The sequence below is a fragment of the Triticum aestivum genome, chromosome 6B, assembly GCF_018294505.1.
Source record: "Triticum aestivum cultivar Chinese Spring chromosome 6B, IWGSC CS RefSeq v2.1, whole genome shotgun sequence".
In the NCBI taxonomy this organism is placed as follows: domain Eukaryota; kingdom Viridiplantae; phylum Streptophyta; class Magnoliopsida; order Poales; family Poaceae; genus Triticum; species Triticum aestivum.
In genome coordinates, this window is record NC_057810.1 from 308,271,771 (window position 1) to 308,286,328 (window position 14,558).

The following is a 14,558-nucleotide window of genomic DNA, read 5'->3' on the forward strand; positions in this document are numbered from 1 at the left end:
TGAACGTGTCCTCTGGCTAGTCCAGCGGAGAAGAGGAGGGAGACGACGACGAGGACGAGGAGCGTGACTCTGAGGCGACCTTCGAGGGGACGAGGGAGACTTCTCCTCGGCGCAGGGCCAGCACCTTCCGGTCCATGCCTGATGATGACGAAGTTGGCGCCAGGCGGGAAGGGGAGGACGTGCCCCTGCTCCCGAGGAAGGACAGGTCCGGGCTGATCTCCCGAGGGGCTTCACCAGCCCGCGCGTCGGCCGGGGCCAACTTTAGCTCTTCAGGTGCGCCTTCTTCTGCGGCCGGGCCTCCCGAGGCTGAGCCCCGCAGTAGGCTTTCGGGCTTCAAGCTTGGCCGGAGTCCGTGGGATCCCGCGGCAGTCAACTAGTTAGTATCCAAACTTTGCCTCGCTCCTGTCTTTTTGCCGTCCAGGCCTGACGTATTTCATTGGGTAGGCTGCTACCTGCAGCGAAGAGGCTGAAGGGAGGAGTGGTGACCCCGCCTGAAATGGGCCTGTTAGCCATGGCCGCGTCCCCCGCCCGATCATCTTCGCGAGGCTAGCAGGAACGCTCCGGCGAGGAGTCAGCCCCCGTGGCCCCGTTGACTCCGGAGGCACCCGTGCTTGACGTTGTCGTTGAGGTTGCCAAGACTCAAGAGGTCCCTGCCTCCCAGGTTGTGATTACGCTATCGTCTTCTCCTCCTACTCCGCCGTCTCCCGTCTCCTCTGCCTCTTCCATCGCCTTGGATCGTGCTGCTGACGAGTTGAGTCAGCTACGGGAGTATCTCTGGAACGCGGATCCCTGCTTGGTGGTCAGGCGCCTTGAGTTGGTCTCTGGCTGGGTTCGCTCTGATGCCTCCGTCCGAGCGGCACTGAGCCAGGCTGTGATGGCATCCGAGAAGGGGAAGCAAGCCACCTCCCAGGCCCTGGCCTCTCGTGATGCAGCGCTGAAGGATGCCTCAACCATCAAGGGCCGCTGCGAGAAGCTGGAGGGCGAGTTGGGAGGGCTGAGTGATGACCTTGCCAATGAGGTTCGTGACCGCCAGGTGAAGGAGGAGGAGATGAGGGCTCGGGAAGCTGCTGTCAAGGAGCGCCACGCTGAACTCTAAGCCGACCGAGATCGACTGAAGATGCTGGAGCAGGCACTGAAGGTGGAGAGGGTCGAACTGGATGCCGAGGTGAAGGTCCTGGCTGAGGACCGCGTGGCCTTCGCACGCTATGAGGAGAGGGCCCGTATGGCACTGAAAACGCTCTATGACGGGGGCCTGGAGAAACCGCTGGCCGGGGCCAAGGAAGGCCTCGGTAAGCTGGTTCCCTTCCTTGTCGAGGCGCTTGAAGAAGTCGTGATGGTCATTGGCCCCATGACTGAAGTCGAGGCTTGCGTTCTCTCCTCCGCAGCGCTGACGTGGATCCTCAGCCACGTCTAACTCCACAACCCCGATGCCAACCTCGACGACCTGCTGGAGCCCGCGGACGCCAAGTGCTCTGCCGCTGCTGCTGAAGACGTCAAGGGTCGAGCGGAGGCCTTGCTATCGAAGTTCTGTGCCTTTAACACCGTGCCCAAGCGAGGCGCTGCCAGCCCCTCAGCTCTAGGAGGCGGGGCTGCCAAGCGCGACTCTACCACGAGCGGTGGCGTGGCCCAGGGGTGATCTTCTCACGGCCTTTTTCCTGCTTTGATTCTTGCAACATGCACCATGCCTCATGGACGCGTTTAAATTTGTGTCTGGTATCGTGAGAACAATTTATGGTCTGTAATATTTGCTTCTGAATTTGCTAGATTTTGCGATTTCCTTCCTATTTGCGTGTGTTCTACGTCGGCAGAGCCGGCCCCGCGCATACCTCAGCTGCCGTTAGCCCTGACCGGATCACCAAGACGGGACTAAGGAGTGAGGGGCTACGTGACAAGTTAGGCTCCTGAGTCGCGATGCTCAGGAGTCCACCTTGAAGCGCGAACAACAAATAGGGAGGGGTGAAGGAGAGGATTTGTCGTTCTACATCGGCAGGGCCCGGCCCTGAGCATACCTTAACCGCCGTTAGCCTTTCGAGACTAAGGAGTGAGGGGCTACGTGACCAGTTAGGCTCCAGAGTCACGATGCTCAGGAGTCCCCCTTGACGCTCAAACGGGTCTTCATACCTTGGCTCCGCTCGAGGAGGGACGTGCAACGACCACGTCCGAGGGACCTGGCTGGGTGGCGTGTGCTCGGGCGTGGCCCGGGTGCAGCTCCTGTGTCCAGCCTCCTCGCACGGTGCTCCCGAGGGGAGGCGTTGCGATGAAGCCAGATACTGAGCTTCGGGCTCCCTGAGGTGGACATAGCCATGGGCTGCCCTCAGTTGTTTATCACCAGCGTGGAGCATAGCGCTTCCGTATGTGTACGGGCATAGCCGCACCTCGGCAGTGTCGTCAGCCAGCGCGGAGCATGGTGCTTCCACTGGTGCGTGGGAGGGGGGATCCCCTCTGGTAGGAGCCCCCGGGGCATGTACAGCCCTGCCCTGACACGTGGCCGGCACGGTAGGGCTAGGAGAGGTGTATCTGGGCACCCGTGAGCTAGCGCAGGACCCACGCGGCCCTACCTCGAGGTAGGTTGCGCCTGGCTCTGGGCCTTTGTCGGTGATACGTTCCTACAAGGTGGTTAGAATGCAAATGCTCTACGTCCTCAGGTCCCGGCCCTCGAGCGAGCTCAGCCGCCTGTGGTATGACAGGTCATGATGTCGTGGGTCAAGGCCAGGGGGTGAGGGCTGGAGAGCTAGTAAGAGCCCATGAGTCGCGATGCTCAGGCACCCCCCTTTTAATGTGCAAGCGCTTTGCCTGAGAGTGGAGAGGCCTGCGGTAGGCAGCAGACGATAATCATGAGTAGGTTAGGCATGAAGAAGAAAATTAACTTAGATAGATGCAGGGAAAGGCACACACCACTGGGTCAGGCCCAAGTGACTTGGGGATGATGCAGCCCGAGGGGCGCCCCCAACAAGGTAAGCTGAAGACAAAAGCAACGGATCCACGCGACCTGGGAATGATGCAGCCCTGCGGGCACTCCCAGCTGAAATGAGACTTGAAAGAAGTCACCTGATACCATTGCAGTCCGAGGGTCGGAGTAGCTGGCGGTGTGAGGTGCAGAAGCCAATCCTCGCGAGACCTCGGGGCTCCGAGCCTAGGTAGGCTTGCGAGGTTCAGGCGGCCCGACGAGGTCCATCTCCCCTTCCTCCATGAGCGCGCGATGCTTGACCACCTGAGCTTCTAGAATGCTTCTCATCAGGCGCTGGTGGGCTGCATCCGCGTTCGGCAGGCCGAACGGCATGCGAATGGAGTTGTGTGGTGGACCCGTCAGTGACTCCTGAGAAGGGCTTGGTTGGTTGAAGCTGATCGTATGGCACTGGAAGATTGTTGAACGTCTCGACGGACAGGACGTTGAGCCCTGCCCCGCCGTCGATGAGGGTCCTGGTAACTTGCACATTGCTGATGACTGGGGAGCAGAGCATTGGGAGGACACCGGCCGTTGCCCCGCACTTGAGCTGATCCGCTGAGCTGAACGTGATGGCGCATGCTGACCACCTGAGAGGGCGCGTGGCCTCAAGCTTGGGGAGGACTGCATTCACCTCGCGAGCGAACTGCTTAAAGATGCGCTGAGAGGCTGGGGCCTGGGTGCCGCCCAAGATGCAAGCGATTGCACGAGGCTCCTAGAAGCCCCCAGCCCCCTCGTCCTGATGATGGTCTTCATTCCTTCTTGGTGGTGGCGGCAGAGGAGGGAGTCCTGTGTTGCCTTGCGGGCGATCCTCACGAGGCTGATCTCTCCAAGCTCCCTCACGAGGCTGGTCCTGCCAGCGGTCCTCGCGAGGCCAGTCACGCCACCCTTGGCGAGGGCCACAGTCGTCCCATCGCCCTCCACCTCTTGCTCCACCTTGGCTATAGCCCCGATCGTTGCGCTCGGGGCGTCGACCGACACGGCCTTCTCGCACGGCCCTGAGTTCTTGGCATTCGTTGGTGTTGTGGGTGTGGAGATCATGGTACACACAGTACCGGCTGCCCTTGGATGACTCGGGCTGGTCCCTGCCGCCCTTCGTGTCTGGTTCTGCTACGAGCACGGATGCTCCCTTGCGCTTCACATCTTTGGCCTTGGCTTTCTTCTCTTCTGGGTCTGCTACTGGGAGCTCGAGAAGGGAGAGGCGCCCTTCCAGAGACGTACACAAGCCTTCGTGGATTGCCAACTCCTCCTTCATCTTGACGTTGCGGACGCCATTAGAGAACGCAGAGATGATGGCCTCCTCAGTCACCCTGGGGATCTTGAGGCGAGCGTTGTTGAAGCGTTGGATGTATTTTTGCAAGGTCTCTCCAGGCTACTGCTTGATGCGGCGCAGGTCACCCACGACTGGTGGACGATCGCGAGTGCCCTGGAAGTTGGCGATGAAGCGAGTGCACATCTTGTCCCAGGAGGAGATCATGCCAGAAGGCAGGTTCACGAGATAGGTGCGGGCGCCGTCTTTGAGCACCATGGGGAACCAGTTCACCATGACCTTTTCGTACCCCTTGGCGGCTTTGATCCCCAACTCGTAGAGCTGCAGGAACTCGGTGGGGTCTGCAGTGCTGTCGTAGCGGGGAGGCAGGTCAGGTTTGAATTTGCCCGGCCAGGCGACACTGCGTAGCTCTGTGGTGAAGGCGCGGCAGCCCGCGGTGACCATCGAAGCTCTCTGCTGATGCAGGGCTTGCTCATGGAGATTCCCATGCACTGCTACCTGAAGCAGCGCAGGGTCTTGACGTGCTGGCTCAGGGACGCGACCGTGGCGCGCCGGTGCCGGGAGCACGCGTGCACCTTCTTGGGGACGAGGGATTTCTTGGCAGCTCCTTTCTTGACGTGCTGGAGCCGGACGTGGTGGTTCTCGTCCTGGGGCCGTCCACCTCGGTGCCAGGGCACCTTCTTGGGGAGGAGGTGGCGGAGGCACCTCCTGATATGCGCCTCCTGCGCAGGACGGAGGGCGAGGCAGCAAGAGGGACGGCACAACGGAGCCCCCCGCGGCGCTGACGAGCTCGGTAATGCGAGTGAGCCACTCCTCATAGAGCCCGTCGACGGGACGGTAGTGCAGGTGCTCACGCACCAGGAGCATCGCGGCGTGCGCGTCAGTGGGGGCGCGACGGGAGTGTGACGACGAACCAGCTAGAGTCAGCAACGGCTTGGCGCTGCGGCCTTCCCGCCGCACCAAAGGATGCAGCAACGAGGCGTGCTGCTCGTTCCCCGCCGGGACGGTGACGGCGTTGGCGGCAGGCGATGGGGAACGACGGGGACACCCACCGACGGGAGCCGTCTGGGCGACTCGGGCAGCGAGAGCAGCCCGACGCTCGGCGCGAGCCCGACGAGCGTCTGCCATGGACTTGACGGAAGATCGACACGAAACGGCGGAAGGAAGATTCCGGCACACCCCTACCTGGCACACCAAATGTCGGATGTTGGGTTCCGGCAGACCCTTAAGGTTCGAACTCTGGGGTGTGCACGAAGATCTCTCTCCTACCGACCTACGTCCGGCCGTCTCATGAGATCTAAGCTAAAAACGATGAGCAGCACGAGGGACACAAGATTTATACTGGTTCAGGACACCGTTGTGGTGTAATACCCTACTCCAGTGTGTGGTGTGATGGATTGCCTCAGGGGCTGATGATGAACAGTACAAGGGAAAAACAGCCTCGCGAGACGTGTTTTTGAGCTGGTGCGATGAACTGCTTGGGTGAGTTCGATCGTGTCTCTCTCTCTAATGAGCTCTTGATGAGTCCGTCCTCCTCTGTGGTGGCTAGCCCTATTTATAGAGGCCATGGTCCTCTTCCCAAATGTTGAGCGGGAAGGGCGCCAACAACGACCATTTCAAAGGGGAACATCTAGTAAAAGTTATCCTGACTAAAGTTGGTCTTCGGCTGCCAAAGGCACTAGTGATGACGCTGTCTTGGGCTCCCCGACGACCTCCATCCTGCCGCTCTGCTGGTCTTGGTCTCGTTGTACTAAAATGGCAACCTTTGCCTGATGCCTCGGTACTCCACATCTGTGCCTGCCCCCTTTGCACCAAAGAGGAAACAAGGACACTATGCAGGCCGGCGCCCTCCTGGCGCCCGCCTGGTCTCGATCTTCATGGCTTGCGTCATAAGGACCTCGCGAGGTACCCCTCCTTGATCTCTCCGCCTCCTCGCGAGCGTGCCTGGCGAGGCTGTTCCTGATGTAGCCTTGCACCATGCGCCACGTGAGGCTTGGCCCCTCGCGAGGGTCTTCAGTCTTATGCTGATGAACATGGGTCGTACTGAGCCACCACTCGAGCCACGCCGCAGGCCGCAGGCAGGCAAGTCTGGGGACCCCCGTTCCCAGAACACCGACAAAAATAATTTTCCAAATTAAATAATTCCAACTCCACAAATCTCGTAGTATTCTCACCAATTTAATGGTGTGACTTTTATACATGTTCATCAACCTTTTTTGTGTTGTTCAAATTTAAATTCAAATTTGAACAATAAAATCTCTGTTTGAAAATACACTACTCTGTCCCCCTAACTGCAAATCCAAAACTAAGAAGTTTCCCCTTCATAGTTTTCCTCCTAGTATTTTACAAAAATAAGTTGACATTTTTATGAGCACTTTGGGCTTTCTGTTTTGCTACTGGCTTATTTTTCTTGTTGTTTCTTGTGCGACGAATAGGTCCCGTATTTGACGAAGTAGTTGGAGAAGAAGAAGGAGAAGGACTTGAAGACTTTGAAGACCAAGCCAACCAAGGCAAGCAGACCTTTGACCATGATGCACCTCTCCTGTCATCGATAAAAGTTTTCCATATGCATGATGATGTTCTTGATTATGAACTCGATATGATCATTGCGTGGATGCATGCCCGTTGATACTTGCATGTTCATATCTCTACCATGTGCCAGAGATGCGATGAAAAACACTTGGCAATGACGCACGATGTTACTGATCGGGTGCTTCCCCCGAATACTTGAGCTACTGCGGGATCGTGGGTGACACGAAATCTTCCCGATTCTTGTGGGTAAAGTGCACAACCTCTGCAGAGTGTCAAACTATTCGAATAGCTGTGTCCACGGTCAAGGACAGTTGGGTGGTGCTACATAAACTATGTCCAGAACTTTGCCAACTTGGTATATGTAAGTTGCATGGGTCAAGAGAAGACTTGACATGATGATAAAGCTAGAGTTGTTCTAAATTCTATTTATGTTGATATCTGTAACCTATTCACATGGTTACCAGAGTCCATTAATGCATGTTTCACAAGTTGAAAAGGCATGTCATTAAGTTTCCAACTAGCATGGTACTAGGTTGCCTACTTGCTGTTGCATCATGCATTGTTACCTTGATCCAAAACATGGGTTGCTTGCGAGTACATTCAAAGTACTCATTGGCTTGCCACTGGTTATTGAATTGGTCAGGCATGGAAGAGCAGGATTTCGAGGAAGAGTTCTTTGGTGACGAACATGCGAACTAGACGCTTCCTAGTCAGAATGCCTGTATGGTTAATGCAGGTGGCATGGGTTCTACTTATCGACGAAGAATTTTGTTGCTTATGTTTCATAATATGTTCAGCCCTTAAGGCTTTGTCAATGTAAGACTCGACCTTAATGATCATAATTTGTGTAAGACGGTATCTATGGATGTAAGAATCTTGTTGTTCAGCTTCTGTGTGTTCAGTGAGCATTGATCTCTGCGATCACTGTACATGTGCATTCGGTGATCTCGACTTATGAGTCGGGGTCCCCACAAAGAGGTCGTACTAGTAGTAAGCAAAGCTTCTCCTCGTTTGCAAGTTGTCGGGACACATCAAAAGTAGTGTATTAGTCTCCAAAAAGGGCTTACCAGGTCCATGGCTACCATACCGTGCTCCGTCATTCAGTGCATGCACGATTCATGTTCCATTGAGAAAATAATGTTGCGTACGTGCCATCAAATAGAATAACTTAATTTATTAAAAAAATGCGCCACCGCATCATGATCGAACTTTGATTCATCCACGCGTGGTTCCCATGAACAACTACTAGACTCGCCAAATTATCTGGTGAGCTGCCTCTTCGTACAGAAATGAGCTCACCGTGTACCCACACGTGAGTATAAGGGAAAGAGGCAAAGAGTACCTGTGTCGGTGCCTGCACCTCTTCTCTTCGTGCTCATATCCTTTTAAACACGGCAGCACAGTGTAGTTACATCATACATGGCCAACCCATGCTATCACCATGTTTCTTGGCCTCCATGCGACACGTAGCTCTAGTAATCCACCAGCCCGTATCGCTTCTTGCTTCTCGTCTCACTCAAAGTGCAGCGGGCTGGTGATTTTGCCGTCTATTGAGGTCGGTTAACTCATCACATGTTAGAAACATGCCAAGAGCATTCTAAAAAAATTATACTCTATTGTTATGCCAAGAAGAGGAAGCGCTTTGACCGACGGACCAAACGAGACATGCGTGCCGTGGCGTGAGTGGGTCCAGTTTCTCATTTTGAACTTGTTTGGTGTAGTAGTAACACATGGTTTTCACTATTGATAAGATTTTATATTGGGCCTAATATATTCTTCCAGGTTGCCTTTGACTATTGATAAGATTTTATATAATTTCAAAATTATATCATTCGAAGATCCTTTCATGTTTTGTTTCCAAAAAAAAATCCTTTCATGTACGAATTTGACGGTATGCTTTGTGAAACTTGCATGTCCTATACTACTCTTGTTTGGATATTATAACTTAGCTAGAGGTTAGACTAACTCATGACTAACCCTGAACTAACTCTAGCCAAAGAGGTGTTTGGATGACAGGGTTAGATTGACAATAAATGCACTTGATGGAGAGAGAAAAGTGATTTTTAGTGGGCCCCACGAGAACTAGCTCCAATTAGCACCACTTGGCTAGAGGGATAGAGAGAGAAAACTGATATTTCAGTGGGCCCAATGAGAACTATCTCCAATTAGCACCTCTTGGGTGGGATAGTTTTTTTTGTGGGTTTGGTGCAACTAGCTCCAATTTAACCCTCATGTTTGGATACTTTAGGGCTATTTGAACCCCAACTAGCTGAAACTATAACCCATGGATCCAAATAGGGCCAAAGTTAATCTCTGAAAATGCATTAAGCCCTTTATACATGGACAGACGGAGTACATGATACTAGCAAATGCTCACCATTAGTAGTAGTTCATTGGTTGGTTTCTATTTTTGATTCTGTTGTTGTGCTGCTACTGTCCAATATTCGCGTGTGGTTATTTATAGAATAAAAAAGGAGGTAGTACTTATTGTGGGAAAGGTGAAGTGATGGTTGCTTCGCCCGAGAAACATATTACTCTAGGAATATTGGAGTACCAGCGGATTCAAGGAAGAGAGAAATGATGGTTGCTTCATCCGAGCAACTTACTGTGGTGAAGGTGGGGCTCTGTGATTTGACTGCTCACTAGTCATTTTTTTACTGCGGCACAATGACCGGGGTGAATCTTCCCTGAAGTTGTGCACTCAATATTGTTGCATGGCAGGTGGAGCCAAATGAAGGATGTCCCACATGTTGGCGAAACAAAGTTGAATTGTTTCTCACATTGCTATCAATCCTTCAGGATTTGTTTATATGTACGCATAATTTTCCAGCATAATGAAATTGTACTTTGATGCTATGAAGGTTTCCACTTTGGTTCCCGCAGGAAAAAAAGGTTTCAACATAGGATTCATGTGTCCTCTTGCCTCAACATTGTCTCGTTACAACATTCCATCAAATACAAATGAAACAACCATGGATGCTAACGCATCTCAACGGTTCGCATATCAGCGCCAATATTCACATCACAACTGAAGACAAAGTTGTGAGAAGGAGTACAAATAAAGAAAAATATATAATTGATCGATGTTGTTTGTAGGCATGGCTCCATTTCCTGGGAGAAATGTTCATTGGTTGGCAGCTAGTCTCACACATCTCTTTAACCAAAATAGAAGTGTATGAAGGACATCACAATCCGATCATTTTGCGTAGCTCCACTAAAATCAAGCTGATCATCCCTGTTTGGAAAGATATTCAGTTAGTGTGATTACAATAATAGTGGAACTAGCTAATGAAACATAACACAGACAAATAGGAGCCAATCACCACTGCGATCTCTCTTTATGACTAACTACTTGTTGGAGAAGATTAGGCACGGAGTTGGATAAGGAAGACAGCAAAACCAATCTCCCTTTCTGAAGTCCCACAAAAATGTAAAAATGTTGCCTGTGTTACATTTTGGCGGAACTGCACGAAACACTCTTACGAAAAAAGTGATTTGTGTAGTTCACCAAAAGGTCGCAATAGCAATGGGGTGAAATGGATAGCCCTGTTTGCAGAAGGAGGTAGAAAGGAAACAATTACTGCCCAATAACACGAGTTGAAGACACATACGCTGACAGAAAAGAAGCATATTCCATGTAATAAGGGAAATATAGCAGCATGGTGGTTTATAAAAAACGGTTTGAGTACGAGATTGCAAGATGGAAAGTACGCCGACCAAGATACGTTTTAAGCAAACACCTAAAGAAGATCAGCATGTAGGATTTTCCACATGCAGCAAAGTGGGAAGATGGGCAGTGGAGCAAGGCCGATGGAACCTGTACCTGAGGGTCATCGGGATGTAACTAGGAGTGTGCCAGCGGCCGGGATCTGCCCATACTACGATAGGTAGCAAGTGGCGAAGGCCCTACCGCGCCGGAGCTTGGTCAGAGAGAACGACGGGTACCATAGATCGTGACGTGTTGCCTCAACGCCGTCGAACGGAGAAACGATGCACATCCTCCCTTTCCCCCGGAGGACAGGATGTGATCGGATCAGTGACCAACGGTGAGAGAGAGAGGCCACCGCTGCCTTATATGTGATAGTGTCACGAGAGACAAACCCCGACAGGTAGGCTCCATTGTATATAGTGGAGTGGATTTTTCTTTTTTCCCGAAGACAATCATTTTATAATTTGTACGTGCCATGGAGGAATAGAACATTATTTAATACTAACGCGTCAAGTCGAACTTTGTTCTGTCTATGTGTGGTACACGAATCTCCTTCGAGTAAACAGCCGCTACACACGTCAAATTATCACGTGGGCTGCCTTTTCATTCATAAATGAACTCCACCGTGTGCCCGTGCGGGTGTGGCCGGGAACGCGACGTGAGTACGTGCGTTGTGCGTGCACCTCTTCTTTAGGTGCTGGTACGTACATGGGTGGGTGTGAGAGAGATGGTTGGTGCGAAACAAAGGCAATGTGTCGATGATATCTCAAACAAAAGAAACGTAACATATGCAATGTGTGTGAAATAGAGGGAACGATCCACGAGAAGATAGTCGAGGGATCATTGGCGTGAGATATATATTGAATCGAAAACAAGGAAGAAGTGTGTGGGTGCACGATTGATAAAGAGTGCCATCAAATTTGTGTTTTCCCACATCAAAGATACAGGGTGCCTGGCCTACTGGAATGTGAGAGGGAAGAGGTCCATTTTTCTCTGTGGCATGGATACCTACCTACAATGTTCGACTATTGATGTGTGTGGGGGGGGGGGGGCTGATACCTAAATATATAGAGGTAGATCGACTAGTATATGTGTGGAGAAGGAGAGAGACCTAGCTATGTATTGAGGAAGATCGATCGGCATCGATGCATATGTGTCGTAGAGGAATAAGGTTGGGAGAAAGACAAAGGTAGAGCGTCGGAGGGTTGGTGGTGCAGTTGCTTTCCGCAAATGGTGGGAGAGGCCTGCTAGATAAATGGAGAGTACGTGTGCAATATTAATAAGAGAGGGGATGTCTGCCTATCTATGCACATGCGTGTGAGAGACGAGTTGGGAGGTGTGCAAGGATGATGAGGGGGGACGATATGGTTGTGGTAAGTAGACGTAGCTACATAGGAAGATCAATCATCGTGTGTCTGAGAAATGGTGAGACATAACTAGTGAGGTATTTTGATCGGTGCATGGGGAAAAAGAACTATAGTCGCCCTAGCTCTATGTAGGGAGATTGGTACGTATAGATGCATGCATGTGTTAGAAGCAAATAAGGTCCGGAGAGACAGACAGGGGGAGAGGGGTGCGGCTAGGAGGTGGTGCGAGAGGCCTACTATGTCGAGTGGGAGGAGTGTGCGAGTATGAGATCGACGAAAAGAGGGGCGGGAGTGTGCACCTGCGTGGAACCGTATTGGACATAGGGGGGCATGGATGGTGAGAAGAGAAGAGGGGAAGTGTGTATTTGTGGTAGGCACACTTGGCTAGAGAAGTATATTGACCGGTGTGTGCCGGAAAGAAGGAGCTGGGGGGCGTACACACAACCGTGGGTGAGTGACCTAAAGAGAAACGAATGTGCATGATGGAGGGGACACAGAGGGAGTGTGAGAGGGGCAGGAGGGGGCGGGCGTGTGCATGCACAATAGAAAGTTAGCGCTAGCTAGCTAGAAAGAGAAGAGGATCGTGAAGGTGTAGAAGATGAACAGAGATCTTAATTCATTATAAAAAAGTGGATTCAGATATTTGAAGAAGATATCATAGTGTCTTAAACTGATGCATGCATGAATGAATATATATAATGGTGATACGCGTGGTGTGGTTATGAACATGTTATACTACATATAATATATAGAACATTGATTATAATTTGGGATAATGTGTGGCTTTTGTAGCTCAGGGCTAAATACTTGTCATAATGTAGGGGGCGGGACAATATACTTTGTGTGATAAACACCGTGTACGTGTGGAACATGGTTTAGATTATGAATATCTAGTCAGTACATCAGATGTACTATTATTTGGAATCAACATCAAGTATATACAAAAATTTGAATTCAAGTTCATATAGTACACATAGTTCATATCTATCTCTATAGTAATCATGTGTTGTGTTGTTAAGATAATACACGAATGATGGTTTAAGTTGGCAACAATCATGATTGTAGATTCTTATTCAAATAGAGAGAGAAAATTCATATTTAGTTCGAATTGCAGTGATAGAATAGACATTTGGAATGCACTGAAATGTTGGAATGAGTAGGTTACATGCATTATATAGCCAGCAAAAAAATTTAATTGGACATAACATGGATTCATAGTTTTGAATAGGATTTGTACAGTAAAATTGGACAAGACTCTCTCTTTGTGTGGTGTGAATAGTTTTTTTTGTATTTTCGTTGAGGGAAGTGCGACTTGATTTGGTTCGTACAATATTACATGTTAGGATTGTCCCTAAAATTCAACCCACGCCTTGTCATATCCCGAAAATTCAGATATCGTGCTCCCAAAACTCGCGCCTTCACACCTCGCGCCTTGCTATCCCGAAATTACAATGTGCGCGACAACTCCCTCCAGCTGCCAAATCCCTACATGTGAAATCCCCCTTCTAACCCTGAGCCGAAAGGGCCGCTAGTTCAAATCAGTGGGGGTACTTTTGTAACACACCCTACATTTTGGACAAGCGCGTCCCTAAGTCATGGTTCCCCCCTCCGATCGCCTCCTTTTCGCCATTCGAAATCCCAGGCCGCCATTAGCTCTCTGCTCTAGCTGTGAAAACCCACCCTCCTCCATCCGCCACCTCACAGCTGCCCAGCCGGAATGTCTTCCCAAACGACGTCGTCCATCACAACAGCTCGACGTCCCTCATCCATGTCCCCGCATGAGGATCTGTCGTTGATCTCAACGTCCCGCCGGTTCAGCCTCCCCATCCTCCACCTCCAAGGATCTGCTCCAACGATCGCCTCGTCTATCGCGGCTGCTCCATCCCCATAGGCCGCCTTAACCTGCTGCACCGGAACCGCAACATCCTCACCGACTCCTAGGATGAAGCCAAGGTCTACTCGGCGCCACCAAAGAGGTTGTACACTCATCACATTGCACCTTCTCCTTAACTCGACCTCCCGGCACCGACGGTGCTCCAGCTCGCACCCACATGGTGCAGCTACCTCGAAGCCGGTGCCGCGGGCGACATCTCTATTGGTGTCAAAACCGGCGGATCTCGGGTAGGGGGTCCCGAACTGTGCGTCTAAAGCTAATGGTAACAGGAGGCGGGGGACACAATGTTTACCCAGGTTCGGGCCCTCTCGATGGAGGTAATACCCTACTTCCTGCTTGATTGATCTTGATCATATGAGTATTACAAGAGTTGATCTACCATGAGATCATAGAGCCTATGATTATGATTGTTGTGTCCTACGGACTAAACCCTCCGGTTTATATAGACATCAGAGGGGGCTAGGGTTACACAAAGTCGGTTACAGAGAAGGAAATCTACATATCTGAATAGCCAAGCTTGCCTTCCACGCAAAGGAGAGTCCCACCCGGACACGGGATGAAGTCTTCAATCTTGTATCTTCATAGTCCAACAGTCCGGCCAAAGTATATAGTCCGGCTTTCCAAGGACCCCCTAATCCAGGACTCCCTCAGTAGCCCCTAAACCAGGCTTCAATGATGATGACTCCGGCGCGTAGATTGTCTTCGGCATTGCAAGGCGGGTTCCTTCTCCGAATACTCCATAGAAGATCTTGATCCTTCGGATCGTGTCCGGCTCTACAAAACAAATTCCACATACCACCGGAGAGAGTACAATATTCCACAAATCTAATCTGCTGACAACT